Source organism: Cucumis sativus, chromosome 2, assembly GCF_000004075.3.
Source record: "Cucumis sativus cultivar 9930 chromosome 2, Cucumber_9930_V3, whole genome shotgun sequence".
NCBI classification, from domain to species: domain Eukaryota; kingdom Viridiplantae; phylum Streptophyta; class Magnoliopsida; order Cucurbitales; family Cucurbitaceae; genus Cucumis; species Cucumis sativus.
Window position 1 is genome coordinate 12,939,751 of NC_026656.2, and position 10,678 is coordinate 12,950,428.

Sequence of the window (10,678 nt, forward strand, 5' to 3'; positions counted from 1 at the left end):
GTACTCCACCAAGAAGCTGTGTGTTGACGTGGATGGGATGAAAGGCTAGTTCATTTAATTACATGAAAAAAATCTATTTAATTGGTTAGAACATATATTAAAATTTTAACTTTTATTTAACTAATCCTTGAAATTTATTCAAAGATATGATTTATGATAACTGTTTTCTGAAATGATGTTTCAAGCTGTACTGTGTTTGAATGATTTACTGATGAAAGGTGTGGTGCTCAGATATATTCATGTAACTTTGAATGAGAACGTAAATGATAACCCCAAGGAATTTTGGTGAATTTAAATTCAAGAAGTGGCACAGTGTTCTTACAAGACCATGGACTGTCTATTTCTATTTTATGATTACAGCTCTACGTATCTCCTTTCCACTAACAATTTACATGGAGAAACTACTCTACATTGATGCTCTACTCTCAAGTCTCAACTATGGCAGAAAAATGTACTCTGGCAAAACTGTGTGGAAGCTTGCTCTTTTCTTCTCTTTCAGGAAGTTTGCAGCCAGGATGTGAGATTGATGAAGACATCTTCTCTACAAGGAATTGTCAAACCTCCAGTTGGATGTTTAAATCCAAATTCTTCTTCAGCACTCTTGAGCAAAGCTGAAAAGGAAGGATGGTTTAAGTATGATATTGGAACCACAAACCGTTTTCTTTCAATATCTCCCACATAGACTGCAATATGGCCTTTGGGAACACCACATTGATTTCTAGAAGAAACATTATGCATTTTGACAAATTGCTTAGCGTTGAGGAGAAGTGAAGGTAGTCTGATTCCCATGATTTCTTTTGAAAGGGTTTCTCCTTGATGCAGATCTAGTAGTTGGGAAGTGTTGTGCTTGAATGAGGATGTGTTTGAAATTTGAGTTGGAGATTGAAGTTTATTGGATCTGTATTTATGGGTTCAGAATTGAGAAGTGATGGGAAGAAAACAGTGTAATTGGGTGTCTAAGAGGGCCTACTTCATCAATGCTCACATGGGATGCTTATTCGGTTTGAATACACACACTTCATCATGTGCTCTAACTACTGGTGAGCAGTCCATTCGTTCCAATTTTGTACAGTTATAGGCCAAGATAAGAGGCCAATAAAACTTCTAAACCAAATTTGATGTCGTGGAAGATCAACTGATGACAAAGTCATGTGACAAACTTCCATCATCCGTCCCTGCCTGCATTTCTAATCTGACTGGAGAAGAATTGTATACTGGAGGGTACCAAACTGGAATAAATTATCGTTGAAAAAGACTAATCAATAAATGGATTCCAGCTCACTTGTAAAATTTTCTTTCAGACAAGAATAATATTGGTCTCCAGCATGCTATAATCTTAGATGTTTACCATTTAGGATTGTCTAATACATTTTCGCTTATGTGTGATATGAGATGCGTGTAATGTTTGTCCATAGGTCTGACGCGTCTATTACATGCAGTCAAATTCCTTTCCTTACTCATTAACTATCTTTGTCTAAATTGGTCTATGCATGTCCCTTTTCTCCACTCATTTCGTTTTCTTGATATCTTTTGTTAGAAGCACTTGTGCTGATACTATATAAAGAGCCAATAAGATTTTATATGCAAGCTGCATATTTTCTGATAAATTCTTGTATTTTACGTTTTTCCTCCTAATGGCATACCAGAAGATCGGGTGGCTTCTCCAGTTTATGTTACTTTGAATGCAGACTTTAAATGCGACTTCCATTCTTCAGAAGGAGTAGTGCTTCAAGTCTATGGAAGTGAGCAAGAGTTGTTGGGGAAGATGGGAGGCAGTTTTTCATTCTTGAACCAGCTGCTCTTTTAGGATATGGTCGCTCATTCAGGAATTAAGCCAAGATATGGAATGATTTAGAAATTTACATAGCAGGAATCTCAAAGTTTCAAACTAGGAACAACAGACTTGAAAGTGGAGCATGATTCTACCATGGATTAAGGTTGATTTTGACAGTGACCTGCTCTTGAAGGTTGACACAATTACTTGGGTCCAGGGAAACAGAGATCGGCTTACTGTTTTATTTGCTTTAACGCTGAAAAGTTACATATGCTTTTTCTGAGATTTTGTCAATTTGTTCAGAGGTCAGTATTCATAGTTGATGGATAAAGCCGAAAAACTGTATGCGAGATAGGTAGACATTCTTGAATTGAGAAAAAACTGAAGTTGGATGGTTTTCATTTTGAGCTCCTAACGATCAGTATGGAGGACATGTTTACTGAGCATTCTCAAGTCTTAAATAGTAGCAAACACTACTAGGAAATCTTTATCGCAAGAGCTTGATTTCAACAAATTCAGTGACAAAAAGGCAAGATTAAGTTGTGGCAAATGATTGTAGGATTCTAGATGAAGCATCAAAATAATTTTCTATCTAAAAAGGAATGTGATCTTGATATTATATTATACAATTCTCAAAGGAACGGAACATAATTCAATGCAGTTGCTTATTAAGAAGAAACAAGAGCAAACTACTGATCGCATATGAAAATGACCAATTTGTTATCTAATATCTTCTTGTCCATTCCCATCCGTAGGTTCAAAAACTTCACAAGATATGTTGTCTGGTGTAAAACGTGATATATTATATCTGACAGAATTTGGATGTTCGGCTTATGCTCGCAATAAACAAGATAAGTGACCATGGAGCTGAAAAGATGCGTCTACCTGGGGATCGGGTGATGTCAAAGGTAAGCTCTGGTATCTGAAGAAAGAAAAGTTGAGGTTCTTTGTTCATTAAAATCCCAATGCCAGTCATAAATTTAATTTATATCCACTGTGAAAATGACAGAAAAAGCTGTGGGGTTTTTTGCGACTGTGCCATGACACCATGTTGACCAAAGAGTTCTTTGTATGGATTGCAGCAATCATTCAAAGGTGAGTGCTTTTGTGATATAAAAAGGATCTTCAAGAAGCCTTTAAGATAGCGTCAAAGTCATTAACCATCTATCTTTAGCTCCATGCTTGGTGTTTGAGTCCAAGTTCTTTCGTACTAATTGGGATATTCCCCCTCTCAATCCTTATTGAGACTTCTTTCCAATGAAGAATAGCCCTTTTTTGGGCCGCCTTATAGCATGACCAATTGTAATTGCATAATATAGTGATGGGACCTCTGGTCATTCTGCTATTGATGTCTCAACTTTTTACTTTCTTTATATGTTCTAGCTCTCGAGAACTTTTTGAAGTTTGCTAAGCGTGAGATCACTAAGGTCCTGTTTGAGAATGTTCCGGTTTCTTATTCATGTTTCTCATTTTATAAGAAACAAACTTGTTTGATAATTTCTATTTTTTGTTTCCAAAATTTAAAAATGTTTTTAAAATTGAGGCTGAATTTCCGAAATCACTAAAAGTGTTTTTTCCCAATCCCATTTCTGTTTTGCTATTTATAATGCCACCCTGTTAGGTGGCCATATGAGAAACTTTCCTCTGCTTGACTTGGCAACTCTCAACGTCCATAGAACTTTATGAACATGCCTCTAAGAATTGACATTTTTGACTCGGTTATGTACTTTGACTGGGAACTTTAGTCCTGGTCTGCAATTTGGAAGACGTGAGCCTTTGGAGTCCTTTGACCAAGACATCGAGTCCAACAATGTAGCTGACTGCGCTTTCGTGGAAAGGCAATCACATGGATGTTCTATCCTTCCATTTTCTATATAATGCGCTATCTGTTAGCATTTAATTCATAGTGAAGCTTGGACAGTGATTTGGCTGTACATAACTGAACAACTTAGCCAATGAAAATGGAAATTTATGGTGTAAGCTTCTAAGAATCTGGTGGATGATAGAAAGAAATTAGTGCTTTTCCAAGTTGAACAAAACCATGTGAAGTGGCCTATTCAAATACCCAACCACCTGACTTCAATACCCCACTTGGGCATTTGAATACCATCTTCGCCAACGAATCTCTTAATTACAAAACTATATAAATATGGACATCAATTGAGCCTTCAAACACCAAATTCAAACTTAGCTCAAGTCTTGATTTCTCTTCCAGCCCTATACCAATCAGATCGAAGCTTTAGACCACTGGGAGAGCCTTTCTTCTCAAGCAATGGGGATTCGATTGCTATCCTTGGTTCCGTATGGCAAGCAGATATTAAAGATTCAGTCAGGATTTATCAAAGGTCAATTGGACGTGCCAAAAGGCCATGTAGCTATTTATGTAGGAGAGATCCAAAGGAAGCGGTTTGTGGTTCCGATATCTTACCTAAACCATCCATCATTCCAACAACTTCTTAACCATTCAGAGGAAGAGTTTGGCTTCCATCATCCACAAGGGGCTTTAACAATTCCTTGTAAAGAGGATGCCTTCATTGATCTCACTTCTAGATTGCAAATATCTTGACGGATGAAGAGCAAAGGGCAAGCTTCCACTTTTTTACAACCTTTTTTCAACTCGTGAGTTTTTTTGACATATGCTAGAATGTTGTAGAGCAGACTACCTGTAAATGAGTTCCATTGTAAAGGTGCTTTTACCAACGGGATTATAATGAAAAATAGACCAGTTGAGCTCCAATTTTTGTATAGCTTATTCACTGGTGCTCTACCTGTGATGGAGAGTCCAAGCTGTGGGAAATTTTGTTTTTTTTTATTTATTTGTTATGAATAGCCTAACTAAACTTCAAACTAACCAAATCCAAGAAAATTTGATTGTAATGCTAATATGTGAACAATACTACTCTTAGTTGGTTTAATAAACACCAAATATGGTGAAAGAAACATTCGACTTTACCCTATGAGGAAAATTAGCTTTATCGGTTCTTAGATCTTCAGCAATTCTTAGATTTAACAGATTACATTATGCTTTAAGCTTCATGATTTTGATCAAATTGTAAAGAGGAAATTGTGACAAAATCTTCTTTCGATGACTCCATTTTTCCGATTCTATATCCATATTAAGCTGAACCTATCTGGGAGTCTGTTCGCCTTCAGCTGTCCTCAATGCCAATCAAATTCTCATAGTGCAGGTTGTTACAACTAAAAATAAAGCTCATGTCCCCAACGCTCACATTGCAATTTGTGCTGGAGAAATTCAAAGGAAGTGCATTTTGGTTCCCTTATAATATTTGAATGAATTATCCAACATACGTAATCAAATATTATTAATGTTGAGGAGTGTAGATATGACCAGTCCGTGGGCGCTTTGATAGTTCCTAGCAGAGGATTTGCTTTGATCTTACTTCAAGGCTGCACAGTTCTTGAAAGATTATGAAGAAGAGAATTCCCTTAGCTACTTTCTCACCCAGTTTTAGTAAGTCAGAGTAGAATATGGTTAGTTAGTCAGTCAGCTTACGCAAGATAATGTCTAGGTTGTTTTAACTGGACTTTACATCGTAATAAAAGTTAAACTTTATCATAAATGAAGTTTGTTCCGATCATGGATTTTGGGATATCTAGTTTCCCTATGCTTTGTTATCATGTAATTAAATAAGTGTAGGTCGTAAATAAGATAATCAGCTGTAAAATCTTCAATGATTTCATTTTATTCTCATTAAATCAGCTTTTATGTAATGAGTCTTTCTCCTATATAAGGCTATGTATCTTGCAATTGAATCATCGGAATGCAAAATATTCTATTCCTTTCAAGTCTCGGTGGTATCAAAGTAAGTGATCTAGGAAGGTTCCATGTTCAAACCCCTGCTATGTTATCCTTCCCAATTAATATTGACTCCCACTTTTTGTTGGGTTCATATTTCAAGCTCACAAGTGAAGGGAAGAGTTAGGTATTAAATTTTCCTTCACTTATTAGTTTCTTTTGGTCCTACGAATAAACTGACGTGAAAGAAGCAAGATTGCACCTTCTACCTATCGTTCAGGAAAAGTGAGATTTGTAGATATCCCATTGAAAATGGTGTGCAGAAGCTTCCTTGAAATTCCTACAACAGTAACTATATCCGCAAGATCAAACAGGATTTGACACACGAAGGTGTAAGAAAATAGACAAATGACGATTCAAAGAAAGTAGTAGTATTAACATCAGAATTCCATCCATCATCATTCCCTCATTAATATGCAGCTGCTTCCAGCTATAAAATTTGTTTTAAGTGGATGAAACTATTAGATTTAACAAATAAAGACATGATTAGATGCTTATTAAATGGTTTGTCTTTATGTATTAGGCGTACGTGTACTTGGCTTCAGCCTCTGGTTTACAATATGATGCATTCGGTACCTCTAATATGATCCATTTGGTGTCTCTTTTCCAAATTAAATTAGGATATTGTACCAATGATGTAACCATTTCTCTTACTATGAAAGGTGATCTTGTCTCTGTAACTTGATGCCGTGTTTCTTTTACCTAACACACTCTTTGTTTAAGCGTTCAATTCACCGAACCAAGTTTGGTTGCTGGAATGGACAATCACTTGAACCAAACAACTGGGCTGACATTTGATACAACTAAGAGAGATGTGAAAATCATTTCTAAGTTGAGCAGATCTCTAAAATAGCTCTCTTAGATACCTAACCACCTGTCTTTAAGTGGCCATTAGAAAAGCACCAGTCACCAACAAAACTATTTTCTCTAATACTATAAATAAAGAACAAACAACAAACTGAGCTTAAAACACATTCATTCCCTAGTTTCACTTTTAATTTTGGTTCTCTACACCAATAGAACAAGCAAGCTTTCCAATGGGGATTTATTTGCCATTCAGAATTCTTTTTGTCAAGCAAATTTTAAAAGTGCCATCAGGTTTCACCAAAAACCAGTTATCTGTCCCAAAAGGTCATGTAGTAGTTTACGTGGGAGAGATGCAAAAGAAACGATTTGTTGTTCCGATATCATATTTGAATCACCCTTCATTCCAACAACTGCTTAAATACGCTGAAGAAGAGTTTGGCTTCCAACATCCTCAAGGGGGTCTTACAATTCCTTGCAAGGAGGATACCTTCATTGATCTCACGTCTAGATTGCAAGTTTCTTAGACAATGAAGAGCGAAAGGGAAACTTATTGAGTTTTGACATTCTTTTTGTTCCTTGACTCATTTGTAAACTAATACTAAAATGTTTTAGGAAGTCCATGCCTTCCAGAATGTGAATGAATGGCATTGTCACGAGATTTTAAGTAATATATGATTAATTAAAATGCAGATATTTATAATTCATGATGTGTGCTTGTAACTTATTCTTGTCCTATATGCGACTCCTGCTTTGAAGGACGGTTAACTAACTGTATCTCTTGGCCCTAAACATTTTCTAGCAATTGATATCTGACTTCTTGGCAGAAAGCAGAGGATGTTCAAGAAAGAATTGCATTAAAATAGTTTTAACAAGTGTATTCAACAAAATAGTTGTAATTTGAGCACTATTCTCATTTAATTATATCAGTAGAAAGTCTTGTTTCCGTTTCAAGAAAACGAATAGTCCATACTATTCTAACCTACTTTCCCATTATACTTGCGCCTCTCTCCCTCTGATTATAGGATTCTTTCTTCAATCAACTGGATCCACAAGAGTAAAATTAATAAAGGACATAATTTTCATTTATATTTGTATGAAGCAAGAAAACTGTGATCTTTTTTTAGAGAGAAACAACTTCATTGATAAATGGGAGAAGACTGACTATGTATCTTATCAATAAATATCAAATGGGTACATATGGTTATGGCTTTGGGTTTGAATTATGAAAATTTTGAGTTTTCATGCTTCTTATGTAAGGGAATTTTGAGTTTAACGATAAACATTCATCCTTCTCGGCTCTCAGTATCGGATAATTCTTAATGACAATGGTGTCCTTTCAATGAGAACATTTTTAATTTTCTGATTACTATACATCTTACGAGTGCCATCAGGGAAAATGATTTGTAATATGATATATCCAAATAACTTTTCATGGGAATTGAATGGAAAAACTTAAAAATTTATGAATGTTGAAGAATTCACCAAGAAGGGAAGTCCTTTAGTAAGATAATATGACTCTGTATTTCTGTTTCCATGTTTACAGATTTGAATTGTAAGTTGTGTAAATGATGTTCAGGTAGATGGGCAATGTGCTATCACCTTTCAGCTACCCGATCATTAACACTTTGAAGCTAACTATACATTGATTAATGATTTCTACTCTCAACTAAGGGGAAAAAATGGAGGGAATCTGACAAAATTGTGTGGACAAAGGTTTTTCTTCTCCCTTTCAGGATATTTGCAGCCTGGATGTGAGATTGATGAAGACATCTTCTCTGCAAGGAATTGTCAAACCTCCAGTTGGATGTTTAAATCCAAATTCTTCTTCTGCACTCTTGAGCAAAGCTGAAAAAGAAGGATGGTTCAAGTATGATAGTGGAACCACAAACCGCTTTCTTTCAATATCTCCCACATAAACTGCGATATGGCCTTTGGGAACACCACATTGGTTTCTAGAAGAAACAGTATGCATTTTGAAAACTTGCTTGGCATTGAGGAGAAGTGAAGGTAGTCTGATTCCCATGACGAATTTTGAAAGGCTTTCTGCTGGAATGGAGATTAGAAGTTGGGAGATGTTGTACTTGAAATGAGGATGTGTTTGAAATTTGAGTTGAAGATTGAAGTTTATTTCATCTGTATTTATAAATACAGGAATACAGAAGTGGAGAGAGGAAAATAGTGTCAGGTAGGTGTTTAAGAGGGCCTACTTCATGAATGCTCACATGGGTTGCTTTTTGGCTTTGAATACATTCACTTCCTCATGTACCCTACCTACTGGTGAGCAGTCCCACTCGTTCAAAGGAGGTGAAGTTATCGTCCAAAATAAGAGGTCAAGAAAACTTCAAAACCAAACGCCATGCGAAGATCAACTGATGACAGACCCATGTGAGAAGGTTTTATTATAGGTCTTGTCCTAACTCTCTAATCTAATGCAGAGATAAAACATACACAGTGGGTACTAAAACTGAAATGAAGTCATCTGGATAAAAACTAATCAAACATTAAATGAAATGCCAGTTCATTTGTAAACCATTTTTCCGGACATAATGAAAATAATTGTCTCAGGTATGCTATAATCTTAGAGGTTCATCATTCAGGATTGTTTAATATGTGTTTGCTTGTCTATAATAAGGGGTATGCATAATGTTTCTCTGTAGGTCTGACTTTTCTACTTTCATCAGCCATCTCTGTCTAGATCGGTATATCCATGTCAGTTCTCTCCACTCATTTCGCTTTCCTGATATGTTAATGGCATCTCATGTTGATATTATATATAGCGTCGTTGAAAGATCAGATTTACAAGCTGCATAGTTTCTCTTTCATGCTTCATTTCTTGAGAATTCTCGTCTGTTTCTTGTCTTATCCCCTTGTGATATTGTATAAAGTATCTGGAAAGATAGCTATTTGGTCTCTCTAAAAGGAATTTGGCTGAGAAATGGAATGAATTGGAAAATCAAAGAGCGGCAATCTCGTACTTTCAACTGAGAATCAACATAGTAAAAAGATGTTGCATTGTGATGCCATGGATTTAGATTGATCGTGTCAGGGACGTCCTGCATTCCATAGGTAGAATCATTATTCGAGTTCAGAAAAAGAGTTATTAACTTTTTGTTAGATTTGCTTGAAAACGGAGTAGCTACTTATATTTTGTCCAAATTCTCTCAAATTGTTGAGAGCTGGCAAGTATTCAAAGTTGAAGGGAAAAGCTGAAGAATTGTATACGAGATAGGTAAAGTAGGAAAAAGCTTACCTATCTCAATTCTTAAGTCAAGGAAAAAGCTAAGGTAGGAACAAGTTTTCCCGTTTGTCAAATAGTTCCCATTTGCTGGTCCTAATGATCGGTTTAAAAATGGTGTTTACTCTATTTAGTCTTCTTTACAAGAGCTCGAGTTTAAGCAAGCCATTGACCAAAGATCAGACTGGGTAGTGGTAAATGATTAAGGGGATTGTGCATCCTACAGAAATGTTGAAAATTAAGCCAAAAGGTTCATAAATGATTTCTATCAAAAGGTTTTGGACGAAGAGATCATACATTTCACAAAGATATGCATTGTGAAGTAAGAAGATTTAAGAGCAAACTATTCTATGGCATAAGGAGATTAGGAGATTGATAGTTTGTTATCTCATTAACTTTAACCCATCCTCATTCATGGACTTGAAAACCTTTCAAGAGGAGTGGACTGGATGTCCCGTGTTCAAACTAGGCAATGTAAATTTGAGTGTAAATAATGCATCTTCTTGGTAATGATGATGGTGTCAACAACTAACTTTGATTATTTGACAAATGCAAGTAAAGTTCTATTTGGAATGACCAAGTGCTTAAAAACACGTTTTTCACTTAAAAGTACTTGGAACGTCATTTGAAACATCAATAGCAATGTTTTCTCCTTGAAAATCGTCAAATGTCACACTTTGATGAAGATTATGTATTTTTTAACAAGATATTTTGTTGGCAAAGTAAGGTGATTTATTAGCAATGAGATAGATGAACTCCTTTAACTTGCATATCAAGGTGCAACAATTGGCAATCACATTGGACATATTTATCGTCCTCTGCTGAAATGCTCAATCTGACTCGCATAAACAATTTTTAAAGTGGTATATCTTTTTCCAACACTATTTTGATACTTACCAAACATGTTCTAGACACTTGAACTTGAATAGTATTCATCTAAAAAAATTAGAAACATGATTACATAAAAAGAGAAGGAGGAAAATGGTATATTTTGACAACAAAAACTACACAACTTGTTATATTGCAAGAACATAACTCAACTTTT

At 35.6% G+C, this 10,678-nt stretch overlaps 1 long non-coding RNA gene across 1 annotated transcript; it reads left to right on the plus strand.

Annotated features, from left to right (window-relative positions):
• The first annotated feature begins 787 nt into the window (after positions 1-787).
• On the plus strand, positions 788-3,215 carry LOC116402093. The gene is made up of 2 exons (XR_004214498.1): positions 788-2,682; positions 2,784-3,215. It is a non-coding gene; the product is annotated as an uncharacterized LOC116402093 (long non-coding RNA).
• The last annotated feature ends 7,463 nt before the right edge of the window (positions 3,216-10,678 follow it).